At 43.2% G+C, this 22,431-nt stretch overlaps 1 long non-coding RNA gene and 1 pseudogene across 5 annotated transcripts; both read right to left on the bottom strand.

The window, feature by feature from the left end:
- Positions 1-7,468: 7,468 nt before the first annotated feature.
- Positions 7,469-15,686, bottom strand: LOC133927216 (BTB/POZ domain-containing protein At1g04390-like; annotated as a pseudogene).
- A 1,338-nt stretch (positions 15,687-17,024) lies between these two features.
- LOC133927217 (uncharacterized) lies at positions 17,025-21,200 on the bottom strand. Of its 5 annotated transcripts, none has more exons than XR_009911303.1 (5): positions 20,821-21,200; positions 20,403-20,529; positions 20,206-20,329; positions 19,461-20,005; positions 17,025-19,152 (listed from the first exon to the last, which is right to left on the bottom strand). It is a non-coding gene; the product is annotated as an uncharacterized LOC133927217 (long non-coding RNA). The 5 variants fall into 5 exon arrangements; XR_009911304.1 differs by having other exon boundaries at positions 17,025-19,126; XR_009911301.1 differs by having other exon boundaries at positions 17,025-18,578.
- Positions 21,201-22,431: the final 1,231 nt, after the last annotated feature.

The following is a 22,431-nucleotide window of genomic DNA, read 5'->3' as shown; positions in this document are numbered from 1 at the left end:
GAAGGAGGAAGGAGGAAGAAGAAGGAGGAGGAGGAGGCGCTCCGGTCGTCGTTGTCACGTTCCCGACGTTTCCGTATCACTAGGTATGCCATACCGTCGTCGTCGTAGTATTACTAATGGTTGCGGTAGTAGTAGTGGTAAAGTAGTTGTGGTGGTAGTCAAAGTAGTCGTAGGAGTGGTTGTGATATTGTTATATATATGCGGTTGGATATAATCTTGTGGATGTCGGCCATCGTGCCGTTCATATATATGTGCATGTCGGCTATCGTGCCGTTGGTTTTGTTGCAGGTTTTGGAAACCTCACCGTGCAGGGGAGGTGCTGCCGAAATTTTGTATTAACAGTTTTATATTTCTTTTTTGGCAGAGAAGAGCCAGTCGGAGCGGCGCCGGAGTACCTCGGCGACCCCGATCGCCTTCCTTGGCGCTGCGAGACTGCCTGCACCACGTCGCCTGACTCCACCGCCACCCTAGGTATAACCCCTCTTTCCGTATCATGTTGTAGATCATGTAACCCAGTTAGGCGTCTCCCGTTCGAAAGAGATACGGTTGGAAATATGCAGATATTTGCATATCTAAAACCGTATCTGTTTCGAATTGTCCACGTTTTTTGGACAGCACGCGGATGCGTAGGTGGGGTTAGTTTTCATGATCTGCTCCGATCGGAGACAGAGTTTCGGCATCATCTCCCTGTTGTTCTCCGGATACACACTCTCCCTAGCAGGACGTGTATTTGGAGAACAGCGGGGAGGTGCTGCCGAAATTCTGTCTCGAATAGGAGTAGAGAATGGAAACTAACCTCATCTACGGATCCTCGTGTGGGATTAGGACCTAACCTCACCTATAAGATAGTAGGAACGTCGTGTAGATGCAATTGATGTTTATATTACTCGCCGCTATATATGTTAGAGTATGGAGGACCGTGAGTGGATGTACACGGGCCGCGCAAGTCAGGGTCAGGTCACCAATGAATGGATCGACAAGACCGATGCTTTCTTGGAACGGGCATTTGGCGTGGCTGCTAAAGGAGCGAGTAAAATTTGCTGTCCCTGCAGCAAATGTGCAAACAGGAAAAGACAAACGAAGAAGGTAATGGGGGAACATCTTTGGAAGAATGGATTTACGGCAGACTATACCCGGTGGGTCTACCATGGTGAAGCCGATCGTACGAGAGAGGAGGTGGTGAGGCCACGCGTCGAGGATTATGATGCTGAGGCCGGGGTAGCAAACATGTTAAATGACTATCACGAGGCACAGTTCGCTGAAGGACGTACGGAGGAGGAGCCAGAGGCAACCGCAAAGGCGTTTTACGACATGTTTGCCGCGGCACAGAAACCCCTTCACGGCCAGACAAAGGTTTCTCAACTGGATGCCATTGGACGCATAATGGCGTTGAAGTCCCAGTATAGCCTGAGTCGAGACGCCTTCGATGGTATGTTGACAGTTATTGGCAGCCTGCTTCCGGAGGGTCACCTTCTGCCAAAGAGCATGCACGAGTCACAGAAACTCCTTCGTGCACTTAAGATGCCGTATGAGCAGATACATGCTTGCCCGAAGGGGTGCGTCCTATTTAGGAAAGAATACGTGGAAGCAAAGTACTGTCCAAAGTGTAAATCATCTAGGTTCCTGGAGGTAGATTCTGGTGATGGCCAGAAGAGGCAGCTTGACATTCCCGTGACAATCCTACGGCACCTTCCGTTCATACCGAGGATCCAACGGCTATACATGACCGAGGAATCCGCGAAACAGATGACATGGCACAAAAATGGCAAACGATACAATCCTGACAGGATGGTACATGCATCCGATGGTGAAGCATGGACCCACTTCGATGGCATTCATCATGAGAAAGCTAAAGAGGCTCGTAATGTACGTGTTGCGCTGGCAACAGATGGGTTCAATCCTTATGGAATGATGGCTGCCCCATACACATGTTGGCCCGTGTTCGTTATCCCCCTCAATCTCCCCCCCGGCATATGCTTTCAACGACAGAACGTATTCTTGTCGTTGATAATTCCTGGACACCCGGGGAATAATATGGGTGTGTTCATGGAGCCTGTGATTGATGAATTGGTCCGTGCTTGGGAGGAAGGGGTATGGACATACGACCGAGCTACAAAGAAAAACTTCAAAATGCATGTTTGGTACCACTACTCCTTGCATGACTTCCTGGCGTATGGGATATTCTGCGCCTGGTGTGTTCACGGGAAGTTCCCATGCCCAGTATGCAAGGAAGGTCTGAGGTTCATTTGGTTGCAGAAGGGTGGCAAGTATTCATCGTTCGACAAACATCGGCAATTCCTCCCTCTTGACCATGCATTCAGACGAGACATCAAGAACTTTACGAAAGGTGTCGTAGTGACAGACCCTGCACCACCGATAATGACTGGTGCCACGGTTCGTGAACAGATAGATGGTCTCGTGGTCAATCCAGAAGGTGGTTTTGTGGGATATGGTGAGCAACATATGTGGACTCATAAGTCGGGCTTGACTCGGCTCCCCTATTTCGATGACCTTCTTCTTCCACACAACATTGATGTAATGCACACTGAAAAGAATGTTGCCGAGGCACTTTGGGCAACAATCATGGACATTCCTGACAAGTCAAAGGACAACGTTAAGGCTAGAGTGGATCTGGCAACGATATGCGATAGACCAAACCAACATATGAAGCCTCCTAGTCGCGGCAAGACATGGAGAAGGCCTAAGGCCGATTTTGTCTTGAGCAAGCCTCAAAGGAGGGAAGTACTAGAATGGATCCAGACGTTAATGTTCCCTGATGGGTATGCAGCTAATCTGAGGAGGGGAGTGAACTTATCTACTATGCGAGTCTTAGGGATGAAGAGTCATGACTACCACATATGGATTGAGCGGCTTCTTCCGGCGATGGTTCGGGGCTATGTCCCTGAGCATGTCTGGCTAGTGCTAGCAGAGTTGAGCTATTTCTTTCGCCAGCTTTGTGCCAAGGAGTTATCTCGGACCGTGATTGCTGACTTGGAAAGAATGGCACCTGTGTTGCTCTGTAAGTTGGAGAAGATCTTTCCACCCGGCTTCTTCAATCCGATGCAGCATTTGATTTTGCACCTCCCGTACGAGGCACGAATGGGGGGGCCCGTGCAGGGCCGTTGGTGCTATCCAATCGAGAGATGTCTAAAGGTTCTTCGAAAGAAATGTAGAAATAAATGCAAAATCGAGGCTTCCATTGCAGAGGCATACATTCTGGAGGAGGTGGCGAACTTCACAACAACATACTATGGTGACAACCTCCCTAGCGTGCATAATCCACCCCCTCGTTACAATGCTGGCGAAAATGAATCGAACCTCAGCCTTTTCCGAGGCCAACTCGGAAGCGCAAGTGCATCGACCCCCAAGACCTTGAATCATGAAGAGTGGCACCATATCATGCTATACGTGTTGACCAACCTTGACGAAGTGGCACCGTACATGCAGTAAGTTCTCAACGAACTTGTTAAATACGCCATCACTATTCTGCATCCAACCCCCTTGTTTCTCGTTGGTACAGGGAATTTCTTCATGAATTCTGGCGTCAATCAAGGGATCCTACCCCGCAGCAGGTAGATACCCTTCTTAGACAGGGTGCGGGAAATGGAATGCCCGATTTCATTTCTTGGTTCAAACGGAAGGTACCGTCCAATTTAGCTCGTACGTAGTTTGACATTCCAAGTTACTCGTATGTGCGAATAATATAACGATGTATCCTGCTTGAGCTTGCAGGGCCAGAGGGATGCGTCTATGTGTGCCGAGTTGAGACAGGTTGCCGATGGCTTTGCCTATAGGGTCAGGTCATTTTCTGGTTATGACGTGAATGGATATCGCTTTCGCACAACAAGCTACGAGCAGAGTCGGCCCAATCGAAGAACCACAAGTTCCGGAGTTTTTACGCCCGGTGTTGATGAGGTCGAGTATTATGGAAGAATTGAAGAAATATACGAACTCAAGTTTCATGGTTCCAAACCTTTTAATCCCGTCATATTTAAATGCCATTGGTTTGATCCTGAAGTAACGAGGCGGACATATTGTAATCTTGGGCTAGTCGAAATTCGACAGGATTCTGTCTTACCAGGAGACGATGTCTATATTGTGGCCCAACAGGCCATGCAAGTTTATTATCTCCCATATGCGTGTCAAACCATAAGGCATCTTAAGGGTTGGGATATTGTGCACAGGGTATCGCCACACGGTAAAGTGCCTGTCCCAAACGATGAAGATTACAACTTAGACCCAAACACATATGACGGAGAGTTCTTTCAAGAAGAGGGACTAGAAGGGAGGTTTGAGATAGACTTAACTGAAGCGATCGGAATGGAAGTAGACAATGAAACGGTTATTGAAGAGGACGTTGGAGATGAGGTGCAAAATGTGAAGGACTTACAAATGCTTGAGCGATTACATTTAGACAATGACAATGGCAACATTGCTCATTCGGATAGTGTTGATTATTTCGACATGATTGATAGTGATGATGAGACTTATGATCCAGCTAATCCCGATCATGAAGATTATTTCTAATACATGTAATACTATGTTATTTTGTAATTACGTTTTGTTTATTTTGCATCTCTTTCTAAGTACTTCCTGTTTATCTGTGCTTATTGGTTTACTCTTTTTAATTGCAGGTGATTGAACAAAGATGGTGGGCGGTGGGATGAGGAAGCTAACGTCCTTGTACCGAAGGACAAGGAGGAGCAGCCGCAGGAGGGAGTCGTCGCCTGCCGCCCCGTCGCGTGAGGAGGAGGAGGAGGAGCAGGTGCCCCAGGAGGACGCCGAGGAGGCGCAGGAGGACGCGCAGGAGGAGGCGCAGGAGGACGCGCTGGAGGAGGCGACAGCAGGGGGTTCCGCTTCCTCTAGTTCGTCCAGCGTCTACTTGCGAGGTCCCGCGAGCCTCCCTCAGCGACCGATACCTCGTGAGAGACGCCCGCTGATTCGACCCGAGGGGGAAAAGTAAGTAACTTTAGATGTTATCACTACTTTATATGATATGTTGAATATCAAAATAGAAATTGGACGATTGTTAATCACTTGGGCAGGAACTGGACGATTGTGGCGAGTGGAGGTGCTCACACACGCCAAGTCAATGGCATCCTCGGTCTTCTGTGCAAGGAGCACTTCCCTGGCCTGGTTGAGTACGCCGGAGTGACGGGGCCGGCCTACTCGTTTGACCACTACGCCGCCGCCCCCGATGCTGCAGATCGGGCCCACAGGGTATTCAACAACAAGGCGGAGCGGGTGAAGCAAGAGCTGTGGGTAAGTCTTCCTCGCACTACATTGCTCAATACATCGTATTTATTTGACATTCTTGAAATAATGAATGGATACATCGTGTTTGTATGCAGGATTTCTTTAGATGCCAGGACGGACATGAGGCCAGGGCGGATGCGGTGGCTACCAAATGCTGCAAAAAACTCGTCGTGGACATGCATTACGAGGCGCGCATCCAGGCCGTCGTAACTTACCACGGGACCGTCGTTGGAACGAAGGTCACCAAAAGGGACGCAAGAACCATGACGCTGACCCGGGACCAGTACCTGCAGGTAAATACAGAACATTAATACTGATTCCTTTTGAGATTAAGTAGGCTTAATTTCATCTTCTGATATGTCATGTACTTGATGGCCTGTAGATGATTCCTTATTGGTGCGCCGCGCATCCCCAGTGCTGGGAACAGATGGTGGACAAGTGGTGCTCACGCGAGTGGGAGGAGACGCACAACTTGTGCCGGGAGCGGCGTTTGATGATGCCAGGTGTAGCACACCATCAAGGCAGCCGCAACCTCAGCGGATACGCAGAAACATGGGTACGCGAATTCATTTATTTATTCTAACGCTCAATTCTGCATGATTTCTAATCATCTTGCTGTTTTTCTCGCAGTCGGCGTCACATGGTGGCCAGCCTTGCTCCATCTTCAAGGCATTTGCTATGGCCCACAAGGGCAAGGCGACGTCCGACGTCGACTACAACCCGGAGGACGGGCCCGAGGCGTACAGCAATGCGACCGTCCACAACCGCCTTAGTGAGTACACATCGATGGCAAGGGAGGTCCATGGGCCAGAGTACGATCCGAGCACCGAGGACCTTGATGGAGAAGTCGTCATGAGGGTGGGAGGAGGCAAGAAGCATGGGCGATACTGGATTGGCGACGGCGCAATCGACTCGGCCGCTACTCCCAGTCTCTCCCAGATTCGAGCAAGCAGCACGAGCACGAGCCCGGCCATACGACCTCGGAAGGACACTTCACACCACCGGGTGGAGGCACTCGAGGTTATTCCTGGTTTATTCGTCGTTCATTGTTTTTTTCATACCTTTCCTTTGCATTATTGTAACATTAGGGTGAATATATTGTAGGCCCAGCTGGAACAAGAGAGGAGGATACGGGAGCAAATGCAGGCGACGATGGAGGCCGAGCAGCGGAGGATGGTGGAGATTCTTCAGTACATGCAAAGTATTGGCGCCGCTACGGGTGTGACTCCGCCACCTTCGCTATTCGCTCCACCTCCACCTCCACCTCCTCACTATTCTACTCCTGTGAGTATAAATGTTTTAGTTTGTATGTTCATGCTTACGGTCAGACCTAGTGGAGTATGAAAATTTTATTCATGTATGGTATATATTTATCTTGTCTCACACATGCAATCTCTTCTCCTTTGTGCAGAATCAATCGGCGGCATCGAACGATCCTCATGCTTCAGCGAATCATTCACCAAATCAGTTTCATTGACCATCTTGGTGATGATACTTGTAGTTGTTAATGGTACTTCTATTTGCAATTATGGTTGTAGATGATGGAGCACTTGGATTACTTGTGAACTTATTTGTGATATATTGTGAGACATGTGATGTTTGTGATATATATGTGTTGTTGGTGATATGTATGTGCTGTTGATGATATATATGTGATGTTGGTGATGTTTGTTATATATATATATATCTGTTTGTTTGGATGGGATGTCAAAAACAAATAAAAAAGGCTGTTTTCAGTCACTTTGCCGAGTGCAATGGCCATGACACTCGGCAAAGAGGCCTCCGCTTTGCCGAGAGCCACGGTCCAGGCACTCGGCAAAGATGGCCTGTTTGCCGAGTGTCCTCCAGGTGGCACTCGGCACAGACGCCACCTTTGCCGAGTGTTTGATTCATTGGCACTCGGCAAAGCATTTGCCGAGTGCCCGATAAATTGCACTCGGCAAAGAGGTCTTTGCCGACAAATTTTTTACCAAGCGCCCTTTGCCGAGTGTAGCACTCGACAAAGCCTTTGCCGAGTGTATATCGTCCTTTGCCGAGTGCCTGAGGCACTCGGCAAAGAAGCTGTCTCCGGTTGTGTATAATCGGAGAGAGTAGTAACAGGCTAAGTGTACTGCCGACATGGCAGGGCTCTTGTGAATTGCGACATGTTGCCAGCCAACATGGACACAAATGCTGTGTATACCACCACAACAGGATGGCCATTTTACGCGTCCATAACGTACTGTACAATCTCCGTGACAAACATGCAATGTACGGACTCAAGCGATCTTGCTAAACTTATTTCGTGTACCTTGTCACACATAGTGCACGATGACAGGTGCAACAAGAGTTCAGTTACTTTCCACCGCCGTGCTGCGAATACCGAACATACTCTGTTCGTAGCATGTTGAGCACGTCTTCATCGAGCTGTTCGAGCTGACCTTCGGGTAGAGATGAGCCACGCTGCTGATGGCGGCCTCCACCAGTTCCCACTGGCCCAGGTTAGCTGTGACGCTGATGAACTCGACAGATGCAGTTGTGCTAGAGTTCAGGCAGGAGGTAACCACTTCAAGGCTCTCTTCCTTGACTCCATCCAGGAACCAGAATTCAGCCAGAGATGACAGCTCTGCGTAAGGTCTCAGATGAGATAGTTGCTCTTCTACGCTCAGATTTTTCCATCGGCAATCCGGTGCAACCCTGGGCAGCTCGCCTGAGTAAAACCAGCGGACTAGTTTATCCAACGCGTCCCACCCGAGTGGAACTCTGATAACCTCTGAGAAGCTGCACGTATGTTTCTAATCAATCAAATGAAACATGAATGATACATGAAATACCCTTATAGATAACTAACAAAATGAGTGTGATTCTAGATATTGAGAAATAAAAGGCTAACCTCTCATGCATCCCAGATTGAAATAAAGCACGAAGGTAGTCGCAGCTCATGCACAAAACAATTTTATGGCTATGAACATGTGGAGTCAGTTTCTTCTACTTTGTGTCCTTTGGGATAAGAAGAACAAATGTAAATGGAAACTCGTTAATGTGTATGGAGCTGCTCAAGATGAACATAAGCATGAGTTCCTATCTGAACTTGCACAATGTTGTACCCAGTCTGATCTTCCTATGATGATCGGTGGTGATTTCAACATTATTAGATATTCATCTGAGAAAAATAAACCTAACACTCTTTCTACTTTCTCTCATATTTTCAACTCTATCATCCTTGTGAGTGAGCTCAAAGAGCTGCATATGCATGGAGGGATGTTTACATGGTCTAATAATAGAGAGAATTCAACTCTTGAGAAGCTTGATAGAGTTCTGGTTAACAATGACTTGGAACAGCTGTATCCATTGCTGTCTGTTCAAAAAATCCCTAGAGACATGTCTGATCATAATATTCTTTTGGTGTCTTCTCCTGTTTCAAATAATATCAAAAGCAAACAGTTCAAGTTTGAACTTTGCTGGCTTGAGGTTGAATCTTTTCAGAAGAAAGTTGGTAAAATTTGGAGTGAAAAGGTTGATGGTAATAGCCTTGGTATTTGGATTTCCAAATTGAAAAAATTAAGAGCACACCTTAAGGGTTGGGGTGGCCATCTGGCAGGCCAAATAAGAAAAAGGAAGGCTCTTCTTAAAAGTGAATTAGAGGATATTGAAAAAATGGAGGAATTGTCCGGTTTAAATGGGGTCATTGCTAAGCGAAAAATTGAAATTCTCACTGATCTCCACAAGATATATACGGATGAAGAGCTTTATTGGCTTAAGAGATCTCATGCTAATTGGCTTTTGAAGGGGGATAATAATACCAAATTCTTTCATAGCATTGCTTCTGGTAGAGTGAGAAAGAATAATATTCTATACTTGATGCATGATGATACCAAAATTTATGGTGATATTGAATTGTTGCAACATGTTACCAGTTATTATAAAGAGTTGTTTGGTCTTGCTGCTGAAAATTTTTGTCCCATTAACCCTGCTTTATGGAATGAACAGGAGAAATTAAGTGTTGAAGATAATAGATTTCTTGATGCGTCTTTTTCTGAAGATGAAATAAAAAAGGCTCTATTTCAGATGAAAGAAAACAAAGCTGCAGGGCCTGATGGCTTTCCTGTTGAATTCTTTCAAAACTGCTGGGATATGATTAAAGGGGACTTGATGAATATTTTCAAGGATTTTTATCTCGGTAATCTTGACATAAGTAGACTCAACTATGGAGTCATCACTCTTTTGCCTAAAGTACCTGGTGCTGATAGAGTTCATCAGTTTAGGCCAATTTGTTTGTTAAATTGTTCTTACAAATTGATTATCAAAGTGCTGACCCTAAGAATTGAACCTTTTATGGATAAGCTCATAAGTAAATGTCAAAATGCCTTTATTAAAAACAGAAACATTATGGATGGAGTTATGGCATTGCATGAGATCATGCATGAAACTAAGAGAAGGAATGAAATTGGAATTTTTCTTAAGCTGGATTTTGAAAAAGCTTATGATAAAGTCAACTGGGACTTTTTATTCCATTGCTTGCATATTAGAGGTTTTAGCAACAAATGGCAATCTTGGATCAGGAATGTTGTGCACAATGGCACACTGAGCATAAAGATGAATAACCAAATCGGCCCTTACTTTAGAAGTTACAAAGGAGTCAGGCAAGGTGATCCTTTGTCCCCTTTCCTATTTAATCTTGTTGCTGATTGTCTAGCCAAAATGATCTATGCTGCCCAGAAAGCCGGAAGTGTTGGGGGCCTGATCTCTCATTTGGTTGATGGAGGTGTTGTTATGCTCCAATATGCTGATGACACCATTTTGTGCTTACAACATGATGTTGCTAAAGCCAACAATCTCAAGCTTTTGTTATACCTTTATGAACTTATGTCTGGTTTGAAAATCAACTTTCGGAAGAGTGAAGTGTTGGTCATTGGAGGGGGCTCTGATATCATGAACTGCTATGCTGATTTGTTCCACTGTCAGATTGGTTATCTGCCAATTAGTTATCTTGGTGTTCCTGTAAGTCCTAGTAGCCTTCACATAGTTGATTGGATCCGAGTGGAGGAGAAAATTTTCAAAAAGCTTGATGCTTGGAAAGGTGGAATGTTATCCATTGGTGGGAGAATCACTTTGATAAATGCTAGTCTCTCTAATGTTCCTACTTACCACATGTCAATGTACTTACTTTCTAAAACTGTTATAGCTAATATTGATAAAGCTAGAAGGAAGTTCTTTTGGCAGGGTGGTGGAACCAAAAAGAAATATTACCTTGTTAAATGGAATGTCATTTGTAAACCTAAGAAAAAAGGGGGTTTGGGTATTAAAAATATTTCTATAATGAATATTGCCCTTCTTTGCAAATGGTGGTGGAAAGTAGAGAAGAAAGAAGGCTTATGGCAGGAGATTATTAGAAAGAAGTATCTTCAGTCCTGTGTTTTTGCTGGGGTTAAACATAAGCAGGGTGACTCCCCGTGCTGGTATGACCTTCTTAAGGTCAGAAGGTTTTACCTTCAAGGGAGGAAGATCAAAGTAAATAATGGTAGAAACACAAGATTTTGGGAAGATGCTTGGATCATGCCAAAACCTCTGTGTGATCTTTTTCCTGTTCTATATAAGATCTGTGATGATTGTTATATTTTGGTTAACAATGCTTTTCACAAGAATTGGGTTCTGACTTTTAAGAGATGGCTTTCCACTGAACTTCAGTCTCAGTGGAGTTTTATTCGAAGTCTTTTAACCCCAATTATTCTAAATGACTATGATGATGAAACTGTGTGGGCTTTGGAGAGGAATGGCAATTTTTCGGTTAAATCTATGTATAATTGGTTAGTGAGAGGATCTCCTGATATATCTTTCAAACATATTTGGGGTGCTAAATTTCCTCTGAAGATCAGAGTTTTTATGTGCCTGTTAGAACAGAATGCCCTACTTACTAAAGATAACATGTTAAGTAGGAATTGGTGTGGTGATGGAACTTGTTATTTTTGCACCCAACAGGAGTCCTATGTGCATTTGTTCTTCTTATGTCCAGTAGCTAAGGCTTGCTGGGGTTTTATTACCCTATTTCTGGGTGCTGATTCCATCCCTAACTCTGTCAATCAGTTCTATAACTGGATTAACACCTTTTTACCTCAAAACAAAGATTTTCATGTGGTTGGCTTGGCCGCAGTTTGCTGGGCCATCTGGAAAGCGAGAAATCGTGCTTGTTTTGAGAAACGTGTGATAAAGGATCCTAGTGAAATTATTTTTCATATGTGTGCCTTTCTGAACATCTGGGCAGATCTCCTGAAGGGGCTTGGCAAAGATGATCTTATGCAGGGTGCTCAAGGGCTACTTCTTACAGTTTTGAATGCACTTGCTGGGCATCAGCTTCCTGCTCCTAGAACCCTTCCCAGCAACCAACTGATTATCTCGGAAGAGCAGTCTGATGAAGATGAACCAGCTACTGGAGATGATGCTGAGGAGACCCAGTGATTTATGCAAGTTTTTCTCCTGTGTGCGGATCTATTTTGGTCAACGGGTCTGTAACCCATTTTGCTTTTGGATATATCTTTAGTCCTATCAGTGGTGCTTTGTGAAAACTGATAGCTTCTTTGTTCGTACTGATCGTCTCTGTTAGCATTCTAGCTTGCTCATCTTATCCGTCTGCCTGGCTGTAAGATACTCTTTTGTTGGTTCCGTTACATAGTAATGGAGAGGGATTCATTCCCGTTATAAAAAAAAAAAAAAGAACATGTGGAGTCGATAATTGGCATGAGCCATGGAGACACTCCATTTTGTCATTTGATTGGGCCTCCAAAATGATGTCCCTGAAATTAACATGAATCAAATAACTCACGTAATGTACTATGGCCTACTGGCTAACAGGTTAGAACAATATAACAGTGGAATATGCTTACACGAATGAATGTTCAGCTGGTTCAAGTGCTGCAGTAAGATCATATCTGGGACAATCAGAGTTCCATCTGGGTTGCACCTTCTGAAGCATCTCTTGCAATGATTTCAAGTGACAATATTTCGCAAGTGTTTTTATGGGCTTAACAATGTCATCATCTACCGTGACAAAACCAGCGTATGCATACTCCAAAATTTTCTTCAGGGCATGACTATCTACATGATCAGACATTCGAATATAATAAAGTGATCTTCTGGCCTGTTCATCAGTCAACTTTCCATCATCGACGACAGATTTTGTGGATGGCAACAACTTAGGACACCTTGCTGATAATATAGCTGCATGAGCATTCAGAGATACACCGTTTGCAAGCAACAGTTCTAGGTCAACTAGCTCATTATCACATAATGCACTTCTCATCTTCCCTCCCAACTTGCTTGGAAAACCACAAAGGCCAAACAAACTCAGAATATGTGCAATATATGACTTGGGTCCTGGGCTCAAGTTTTGAGCCAAGGCATGTTCAAGGACTCTAATCAAACCTTCAGTATAATACTCTCTGCAATCATGGCACACAATCCCCGAATCCAAATTCCTTTTACAGTGAACACAAACAAAGCTGGTTCTCCTCAGCAGATTATACAACACCATGAGGCCATAAAATAAAACAATATTTTCACCTTCACACTCTTCAGCGAGATAGCAACATGAACTTCGATCAAAACAAAATTGCAGATCAGAACTGATGTTTGACCTCGTAATATATAAATTATTGTGCAGACATTCCTTTATAATGGTGGATAGTACATCTATAGCATTCCTCTTATTGGGACTATGGTTAGATTGTACTATCACCAAGCATGCTAGATTCATGAGGTTGGTCATTATTTTGACACAGTCAAATGATGCTGTAATATTTCTGGTAACATTTGATTCTAACGATGACAATAGAATGTTCAAATAATCATCACCTAATGGTAAAACAACCACAAATCTATAACTTGCCTCAGAAAAAACGTATTGGCTGGGAGACAGAAGCATCATAAGAACTGCCCTCAAAGCCGGCTCCTGCTCATCTTTGGAAAATTTTATGGCGCTGTTTCGGTGCATGAAATCTGTTGCCAGCGAGCTGCACAAAGAAGCAGGCAGTAGCGCAAATCAGATTACAGGAAGAAACTGTAAGTTCCTAACAGTACTCAAGAAACATTATAGGGAAATAGCATTTTCGAATGTGAGAGTACCTAGAACCTACCAAGCACAAGATATTAGCACCTGCAAGAAACAATTTTGCTGTTTCCTTACAGATAGATACTCATTATTACAATGCACTGCTAGATATCCAAGTATATCCCATACATAGGGATGTATATTCATAACATCTTTGGAATCTATGTTGAGCATCTCGTCATGGCACAAAATCTGATGGGCTTGATGTGAAGAGATGCAGATCCCAGAAACAATCTTATATAATACTTATCAATAGCATTAGACCAAAAGCATCTATGATGATTCCCAGAATAACGAAGGACCAATAATGCAGTACGACATCCCTCTGTTACTAATGATTTATCATCAGTGTCAGACATTGCTTCGATTATGCCTTGAACAATAGGCTGACAATGTGAAGTCATTAACAGATTACAGCCCTTTGAAGAGCTCTGTTGACAACAAATCAACTTTCAGATTACTAAAAAAGGAAAAGACAACACAACACAAACATAGCAGATATGTCATATTAGTCAACCATCAAATTTCTGTCAATATAACTCTTACCAGAAGGACTTGGCAGAGCTTCAACGCTTCAATCCTAGTAACACTAGGATGGGACTTCCCCATAAGGTCACTAATCAGCCATCAACTCTTCATTCTTGAGAAGGATCATCGCTCCATTGCCACACAAACCTGAATTACATTTACAAGTTTTCAGGTATTCAAAAGGAAACTGAACAAGAAGAAGCAAAAATCTTTGCAAATCTTAACAAACAAGTCAAAGAGGATAATTATCAAACAGATGTACCTAGAGCAGCATACAGCTTAAGAATTTTTGCAGCAACTGTTGTTTCGGTGCAATGACAGTACTGTGCCAGCTTCCCCTCAGGTTGCAGTTACTCCACACGTGGTATCTCGAAGACGGCCAAATCCATAATATGATTCTTAGCAGTGATATCATTTCCGTCAGATAGCTTAGTGGATGGACATCATGGATGTAATTTTGCAGAGCTGAAACAATACTTGCAACTGCATTGGTTTTCTCCAGAGCCTCCCAAATCTCTGTCTGAGTTGAAGCTCTCGCTGTCACTAGGCTGTTCAATATGCAACTCATTGCACTTGCACATGACATAGGTATAGGTAGCTATCCCGTAGACAACTGGCACGAGAGGGATGAAACCATCTCCAAAATTGGGGATTGGCGAATATAATTGCCCATACCGGAAACCAACTTTAAGCTCACATTTGCTGCTTGGGTCAGAACTGAAACGTTCTTTGTCTTAAGAATACCGTCCAATGCGACGATTATATCTGAAATCGACTCCTGTTTAACGAATAATATGGTCACAATCAAAGCGCATGATTTTTAAATGTTCGCTGTTACACATACTACTCAGGAAGAATACATCATAAGAAAAACAATAAATTGACTCAGAAAGAGACGGTTAGAACAGCTGAGCCGGTCCTAGTAATACAAACCGAATCAATGGGGTTTACCTTTATAGGAGGATGCCTCAGCATTTCATTCGATAGACAACCGACAAACACAGCAATAGCCTTGAGTGCATGAGACTGTATCCCAGCATCACCAGACTGCCATTTCTTAGCACCGTGTCCATCAGACCTGACATATGCATAGAAGATCAGAAACAGAGCGAAGAACACACACCTTTGCGAAATTAAAACACAACCCTTCAATTCAATCCTTTTTGTCTGTCATTTGATTCTATTTTTTTCTTTCTAAATCATAAAATAACTATTTTCCGTGTGATATTACCAAACAGCAGTACGATTCTAAACACATCCGTTTAATCCTTTCTCGTTTTGAACTTTGGGTTAGGTTGCCAAGCTATTCATCATCAAAGTTGCATCTCTCCCCAAGTGACTGAACAGGAGCTAACTAAATCACCGGCGCGCACGCTTGTTTATGTACTGGAGAAGAGCTAGTTCCTCAGCACGCTCGTAGAGATGCTCGAATCCGGAGGAGGAGGAGGAGTGTGCAAATTAGTAATTACTTGGTGAGGCCGAGGCCGATGGCGTCGTGGAGGCCGGTGCGGAGGGAGAGGGCGTGGTCCGTGAGCAGCTGCTCGGCGGCGGCGGCGGCGGCGGCGGCGCCCTTCCTCTTGCCCTTCTCCCTCGCGGACGGCGACGGCCTGGAAGCGGAGAAGGCTGGTCGCATCGCGCCGCGCCGCGTTGAGACTCTGGGACTCGCTGTCGCAGGAGCACGACGGAGGAGGAGCGAACTCAGCGAAGTGCTCTTCTAGCTCGGTCGGGAGGCGGCGGTTGGGTTGGGCCAGGGAGGAGAGGCAAGCAGGCGTAGTTGGGCCAGGAAGTGTTCTGCAATCTGTTTTTTTTATTTCCTGGAATTTTTTTTTTTTTTTGTTTCATAGCAATTTTCTGATATGTTTAATTTTCTGTAATCTGTCTGACGCATTTTTTTTGTTTCAGAATTATGTTTTTTTGTCTGACTTTTGTCCGCATATGACATGTTCAGTTACTAGTCTAGGTGGTTAGATAAAGATCTTTGTTAATTTTGTTTCTTAATTGTTATTTCCATTAATTTGTTGGTACCAGTGATTAAGTTATCAATCTTGTATATCGAGGAAAGTATCATGAATATTACTACGTAAATGTACAAGAATGTATTATCGCTTATTGATCGTACTTATCATGGAACTCATATGTGCTTCTGGACCATTATTATTTCTGCAGTTATGCAGTAATTAAGGTTATGTTTGGCAGAGATCTAGCTCCGAGATTCATAAATGATTTAGAGTTTGTAGTGTAAAATAAAATAATTTGAATATCTATTTCTAGTTCAACATAAGAATAAGATGTCTCAACAAAAAAACCTCGATCTGTCTATAACTCAAGCTCTAAAAATTTATAGAGCTAAGGATGATCAACTTTAAGAATTTTTGGAGCTGGAGCTCAGTCAAACAAGCTCTAACATGAGTACATGACAGCTCCAATGTTCTTGCTACTGTTTTTCTTGCTAATGCTTCTGTCATATTATTCCAATATAATATTGCATCTGAAATTTTTATGTTTTGGTTCAATCCAGATTCAGTCAGATTTTGTATCGATAAGAATTATCAAATGATCAAACTCGGGTGATAATGATTCTAACGTGCTGACCCTGCAAACTTGATGAAGATCACGAAGATCTATTAGCCAGATGCCTGTGATCCTATCATTAAATTAGCAAAGCAAAGTGGTTTAGCGTTATGACATAATTAATGTGTGTTGCTAATATGTTTCTTGAATATGTTCGTGATAATATGATAATATTTGTCATTTTGATATATGCAATACACTCATATGAGTGATATTGTGTGGACTGACATTTAATTAAGGTGAGAAGAGCTTTGCTCGGAAAACAGTTTTGTGGTTTGATGATATGCATGTGTCTTGAGAGTGAACATAATCTACACTGGTGGATTGGAACTAGGTTTGGAAAGAAACCAAGGTTCTAGCCATTAACAATGTCATGCGAAAGTTCAGGTTAGAGAACAATCCACGTAAAGTCAATGCTGCAGGTGTGCATACAAAAGCACTAGAATATAGCGCGCCGTTGGCGTGCCATATGACCCGTTGCAAGGTAGGAGTGTGCAATAAGTCTATTCTATTTTGAAGAATGAACTTACAAAAGAGGAGCACAAGCAAGAAGCTCCGCAAACCAAGGTTTAATTGGATGTGCATCTCTGAGTGGAGTTCAAGATTACTTGCACACATATCGAACATAAGTAGAACCATCGTCACAGTAAGAGTATAAGACTGCTGCTCCATGCACCACTTGATCAGGCAAGGTAGCATGTACTGGCGCACTATCGCTACGATTTGGCATAACCACTATGTTTTTTTTTTTTTTTTACAAACTGTTTAACAGATTGTATAGGAACTTCTATTACATACGCAAAGCTATAGGCAGCTACATACAGAGCTAGCTAGCTTACAAGTTCTTGTTGTCAGACTACCATGCAAATGCACCAGTTCAGTTATAAAGAAGTAGCTTTGTTTAAATCAAAACATGAGACCACAGAGATACCAGGCCCCTTCGCCTCTGCGATGTTGCTAACGTCTTTAACACCTGAACATCGCCGTGTGAAAAAATATAGCAAAAGCCAGCCGCTAAATTCTGCATGTTCTAGTACTCCGATATACTCGTGCACATCCACTGGAAATTTTCTAGAGCCGCTACTGTCTACTAGAGTTCAAACCCAGTATTGTAGCTGATGGCGTAGAGCAGCTTGCTCCTTAGCATACTTGACTGCTTGTATGTTGGAAGCTGAAGGTAACAAAAAGGGTGAAAAATAAAACAGAAAAAAGCGCTGTATACGAGGAATCCAGGATGACTGCTCAATGACCAGTTATCCCAAGAAATTTGGCTTGTAAAATGATGAACTCAAACAAATTAAAACAGCAGAAGAGTGATGATACTGAATCTAACAAATAATACGACTGCTTGTCCGGTGGTTGTCCCAGACGAGCACCAGGCAGCCAATGAGTGCATGCATATATTGTGCAGAAAGGATACTTGCATTCAGCAATAGAAAAGAACATGGTTTCTACTTTTCAGAGACATTGCCTGTTAGATTGGTTGGTCAAAATAAAACTGCGTTGTAGCTAATCAGTAGAATGGGTTTGACAGGGGAATTGAAAGAGAATCTAAATTACTGATTATTTAATACTAACATCTCAATTTTTAATTGCAGACATATGAAGAGAAAGACACCAATAATATGTAAATGAACTTCAAGAACCAAATGGATTTCATCTGCTGCACACAAATGAATATATTATAGTAAATGTGTTAGCTCTATATGCCATCTAGACTCAACGAATTATGCTTTAGGTCACATCATGTTTTTTCATAGCCACAAAACACAAATAGGTATTGCCCCGGGATGCCTAGGCTCCATACAAAGTAATGACCATTTGCTTTGCAAAACTGGAAAACTGTGGTAAAAGGAGAATAAGAGAGGAAGCATCAGGAGACGAACCATATACAAAACAGAATTAATACTCCACCTTTTAATCAATTCTATATCTATCAGTCCTTTTTTTGCCCATAACTGATCAACATATAAAATATACTAACAACGGTTCCACCATATTAACCACTTCACTTGGGGCATTGGCAAATTCAAACTCACTTAGGCAATTGATGGAACAGGTAGTGAACGTTCCTAGTATGCATGAGGAATTCATGCAAGCACCTGGGCATTTCTTTCTTCCTCGAGAGTATGAGGTCAACCTTGATACATGAGGAATGCAGAGAATTGCAATGGTCAATCCGACAATCAGATCACCTTTGAACTTTGCTAGATTTTTTGCATAAAATGGAATAACAGGCTCTTTCACATGGTTACAAATAAGGGAAAAATTAACTGTATACTCATTATTTGCTACTGTACAAAATATTTTCAGTACGCTTCATGTTAGATTAGTCAAGATTTCTGTTGAAAACATCTTTTTTGTATTGGGATATAAATATGTTTTGCAATGTCCTGCAGCCTTGAAAGATTGCCTCACAACTCAGTATTGGATATGCCATATGGGAAATCAGGCAGCAACCTAACATTCCTGGGAGCTTCCAGATGAGTATCAAATCCTGCATTCGCCATGGCACCACCAAGAGCGATTAGTTCGGGGGTGTTAGCTCGCGCGTGCATGCCTGCAGTGAGGGAGATCCCACATTCCTGGGAGCTAGTGCACCCACATCGCGACGACCGGGAGAGGAAGGGGAATCAGGTGGCTGTGGCGGCGGTGAGGACGCGCGGAGGGCGGAGGCGCTCGAAGGATCTGGGAGCGGAGGCGTTGGTCGGAATCTGGGTGGCGGCGAGGGCAAAAATCGCTGAATTGTCTCTTATACTCCAACTGAAGTTCAGGTCGTTCTTTATTGTGCAAGATGAAAGTATATGCTTCAAATAGCTTTCGTCAATCAATTTTATGGCAGATACAAGGTGGATACACATGATGATTTCTATTAAATTATCTTGCATGAACCCTGCAATGTTCTAGTATCGACCCAGCTGATTTATACTACATTAAATTATATTGCATGACGATGGTGCATGGCATATATAGCTAGTATAATACCCTCACATTGCATGGGAAAATAGGCAGGTGAACTAACCTTAAGAATACCTTTGCCAAGATAATCAGATCTTCCATCCCTTAACTCCAAGGTCTCATATACTCCTGAAGTCAATTTTTCAAACATAAAAATGTGAATATTCTGCATGTAGATGTGAAAAAAAGGCACATGGAATTTGAATCAACAACAAAAGGCGCTCTTCTTATCTTAGAAAGAAAAAATGCTGGCTATAGTTAAAACCGAAACATTGCAATACAAATCTATGTCTGATGAAACAGGTCATTGAAAACTACCACATCCAGCATGACAAATCTTTTGCTTTTTTGTGTTGCTAACATGCCAAAGTGATGAAACAATGCCGTGGTACCACAAGTCAATCTATTTCATGAAGAATTATCCAGTCAAGGCCTCAAATCTCGTGAAAATTTCAATGTGACTTTCAGCTGGAAAATGACTTGAACATCTCGCGAGAATTTCTGCTGCGTCAGGTTAGCTCTGAAAGTGCTCTGCTCTCCATTCTCTTCGCGGTTAACCTTCCAACCAATACATGTCCTCGAATCTTAGCACTTCTGCCATAAATTAAGCTGTAAGAGTCAGATTATTTCAGAGTTCAGATGTAGTCCTCGAGAAAAGAATTTCAGAGTTCAGATGCAGACTTAATTAGTTACCAGGTTGCTAAAACTTCACTGCAAGTACTAATGCAGCCGAATATAATCAACAATTATAATACTCAATTCCTCATGCAATTTTGACAAGTGAATTAGTGAACAGTAAAGTCACTTACTATTAGAGCATTTGACCATTTTTATGAATTCCTTGCTTGCTCATATTCCCTTTTCTCGCTGCTGCTACCTCCTGGGCTGTGCCTCTGCTTAGGGCCTCAGGCGGTCATGCCAATCAACAATCTGCTGAAGCAAAAAACAGTAAATCAGTGGACATTGGCTCAAATTGCATACTTACTTTAAGTGGTTGGCTTTTTACCAGTCAATATTTTGCTGTTATTGCCTGTGCAGGGGCTGCTGTTGCGACTCTTGATTTATTTTATGCACGTAAGGCAGACCCACTAGCCTCCCTTCTTCTAAATAATCAAACTTCTAATTTCTAAAGTCTGAATCAAATCATGAAAAAAATTAGTGCCAAAATCCCAAATCAGTGAATCGATCCCCTACCCTGTACATGAAGCTAGCAATTGAATCAAGGCCGGAAATTCATAAGTAGGCAAAACTAAAATGTGCTACTTCAAGGCAATGAAAATCATGGGGAAGTATACGAATTTATGCAGTATTGCAATGTTACATAAGTCCATGCGCCGACTACCCACCCGTCGTGGGGAGGAGAAAGGAACAACGGAAGAGGGAGAGGAACGTGAGCAACAATTGATGGTTTCGGGCAGACGCACCAGGAAACAGATGGGGCGCTCATGGAGGTAGCATGGTGCGAGCTTGGCCTTGAGGATGAGCTGGCGGAGCTTCTTGAGGTTGATGTCCGGGTGCGGGTACAGGCCCTGCGGCCGCGTGTGCCACTCCTCCACCGCCGGCCGTCCTACGCCGCGCGGAGCGGAAGCGGTGGCGACGGCAGTGGTGCCGCTGGTGGTGGTCGCAGCACCAGAGACGGAGACGCTGGTGTCGGTGGTTGCGGCTACACCGCGCGGAGCGGAAGCGGTGGCGACAGCGTGGCGGCGGGATTGCGTCTGGCTGAGTTCAGCCACTCTGGAATGTACAAGGGCGAAGTGCTGGGAACCTCTTCCTCTTCTTTCCCCTCCTCCACCTTTTTCTTTCAACGGTGTCCCATCCGGTAAGAGTATCTTCAACCGATTTTTTATATTTGACTATATTATTTTTGTATAGAGATTTTTTCTATTCAGATGAATTCCTTATTTCTCCGTACGCTCTAATTGATCCTCTAAATTTGACCTCCTGTATTTCACTCACTCATATTTTACTATTATCATATAACTACCAAATTAATTCTAACGACTATATTTCTAACGATTTATTTCTAACGGTTATTTTTTGAACAGCTATTTTTTGTCCAACGGCTATATTATTCCAACGGCTACTTTTTCCTAACGGCTACTTCTTCCAACTCTACATATACCCAGTCAGTCTCCTGGTTACCATTCACCAAGTCTCACTCCCTTGTAGTTCCCTCTCTGATCGAAATGAGTTATCGTTTTCTCTTAAATTCATCGTCGTCGTCAGAGGATGACGACGACGAAGTCATTCTTGCTACACTACACTAAGCACACACTCAATATGAGCTTACGAATGCTACACGACCTAACGGTTCCGTGCCTGAACGTCAGTATATCAACCGCAACAGAGAAGCCGGGCATTGGAGGCTATACGAATACTACTTTTCAGATGCTCCTACCTACGGTCCAACTTTCTTTCGTCGTGGGTTTGTAAATGGTCTGTTTTTGTTTGTTCGTCATTTTTGTTCATCCTCTTGGGTTTGGCTGATTCTTATTACTTTCTTCAGGTTTAGAACGACTTGTTCTCTATATCTGCGCATACTGCAAGCTGTAGAACAATATGATGAGTATTTTGTGCGTAAAAGAGATAGAAACAGACGTCTTGGGTTATCTCCTTTGCAGAAGATAACCACAACATTTAGGATGCTAACTTATAGAGTAGTAGCAGATCCTACTGATGATTATATTTGGATTGGAGAAAGTACTGCTATAGAGAGTCTTAAAGGTTTATGAAAGCTATTGTTTAAGTCTTCGGTGATGAGTACCTAAGATCCCCAAATGATAATGATACAATTAGATTACTTGCAATTAGAGAGCAAAAGGGTTTTCCCAGTATGCTTGGGAACATAGATTGCATGCATTGAAAGTGGAAGAATTGCCCTGTAGCATGGCAATGTTAGTTTATCGGCCATGTGCACGAGCCCATCATTATTCTAGAAACCGTTGCTTCACATGATCTTTGGATTTTGCATGCCTTCTTTGGTTTACCCAGGGTCTCACAATGATATTAATGTTCTTCACCGTTCTCATCTATTT

Source organism: Phragmites australis, chromosome 8 (genome assembly GCF_958298935.1).
Source record: "Phragmites australis chromosome 8, lpPhrAust1.1, whole genome shotgun sequence".
In the NCBI taxonomy this organism is placed as follows: Eukaryota; Viridiplantae; Streptophyta; class Magnoliopsida; order Poales; family Poaceae; genus Phragmites; species Phragmites australis.
Note: the sequence above shows the minus strand (reverse complement) of the source record. Positions and strands in the feature narration are given on the sequence as shown.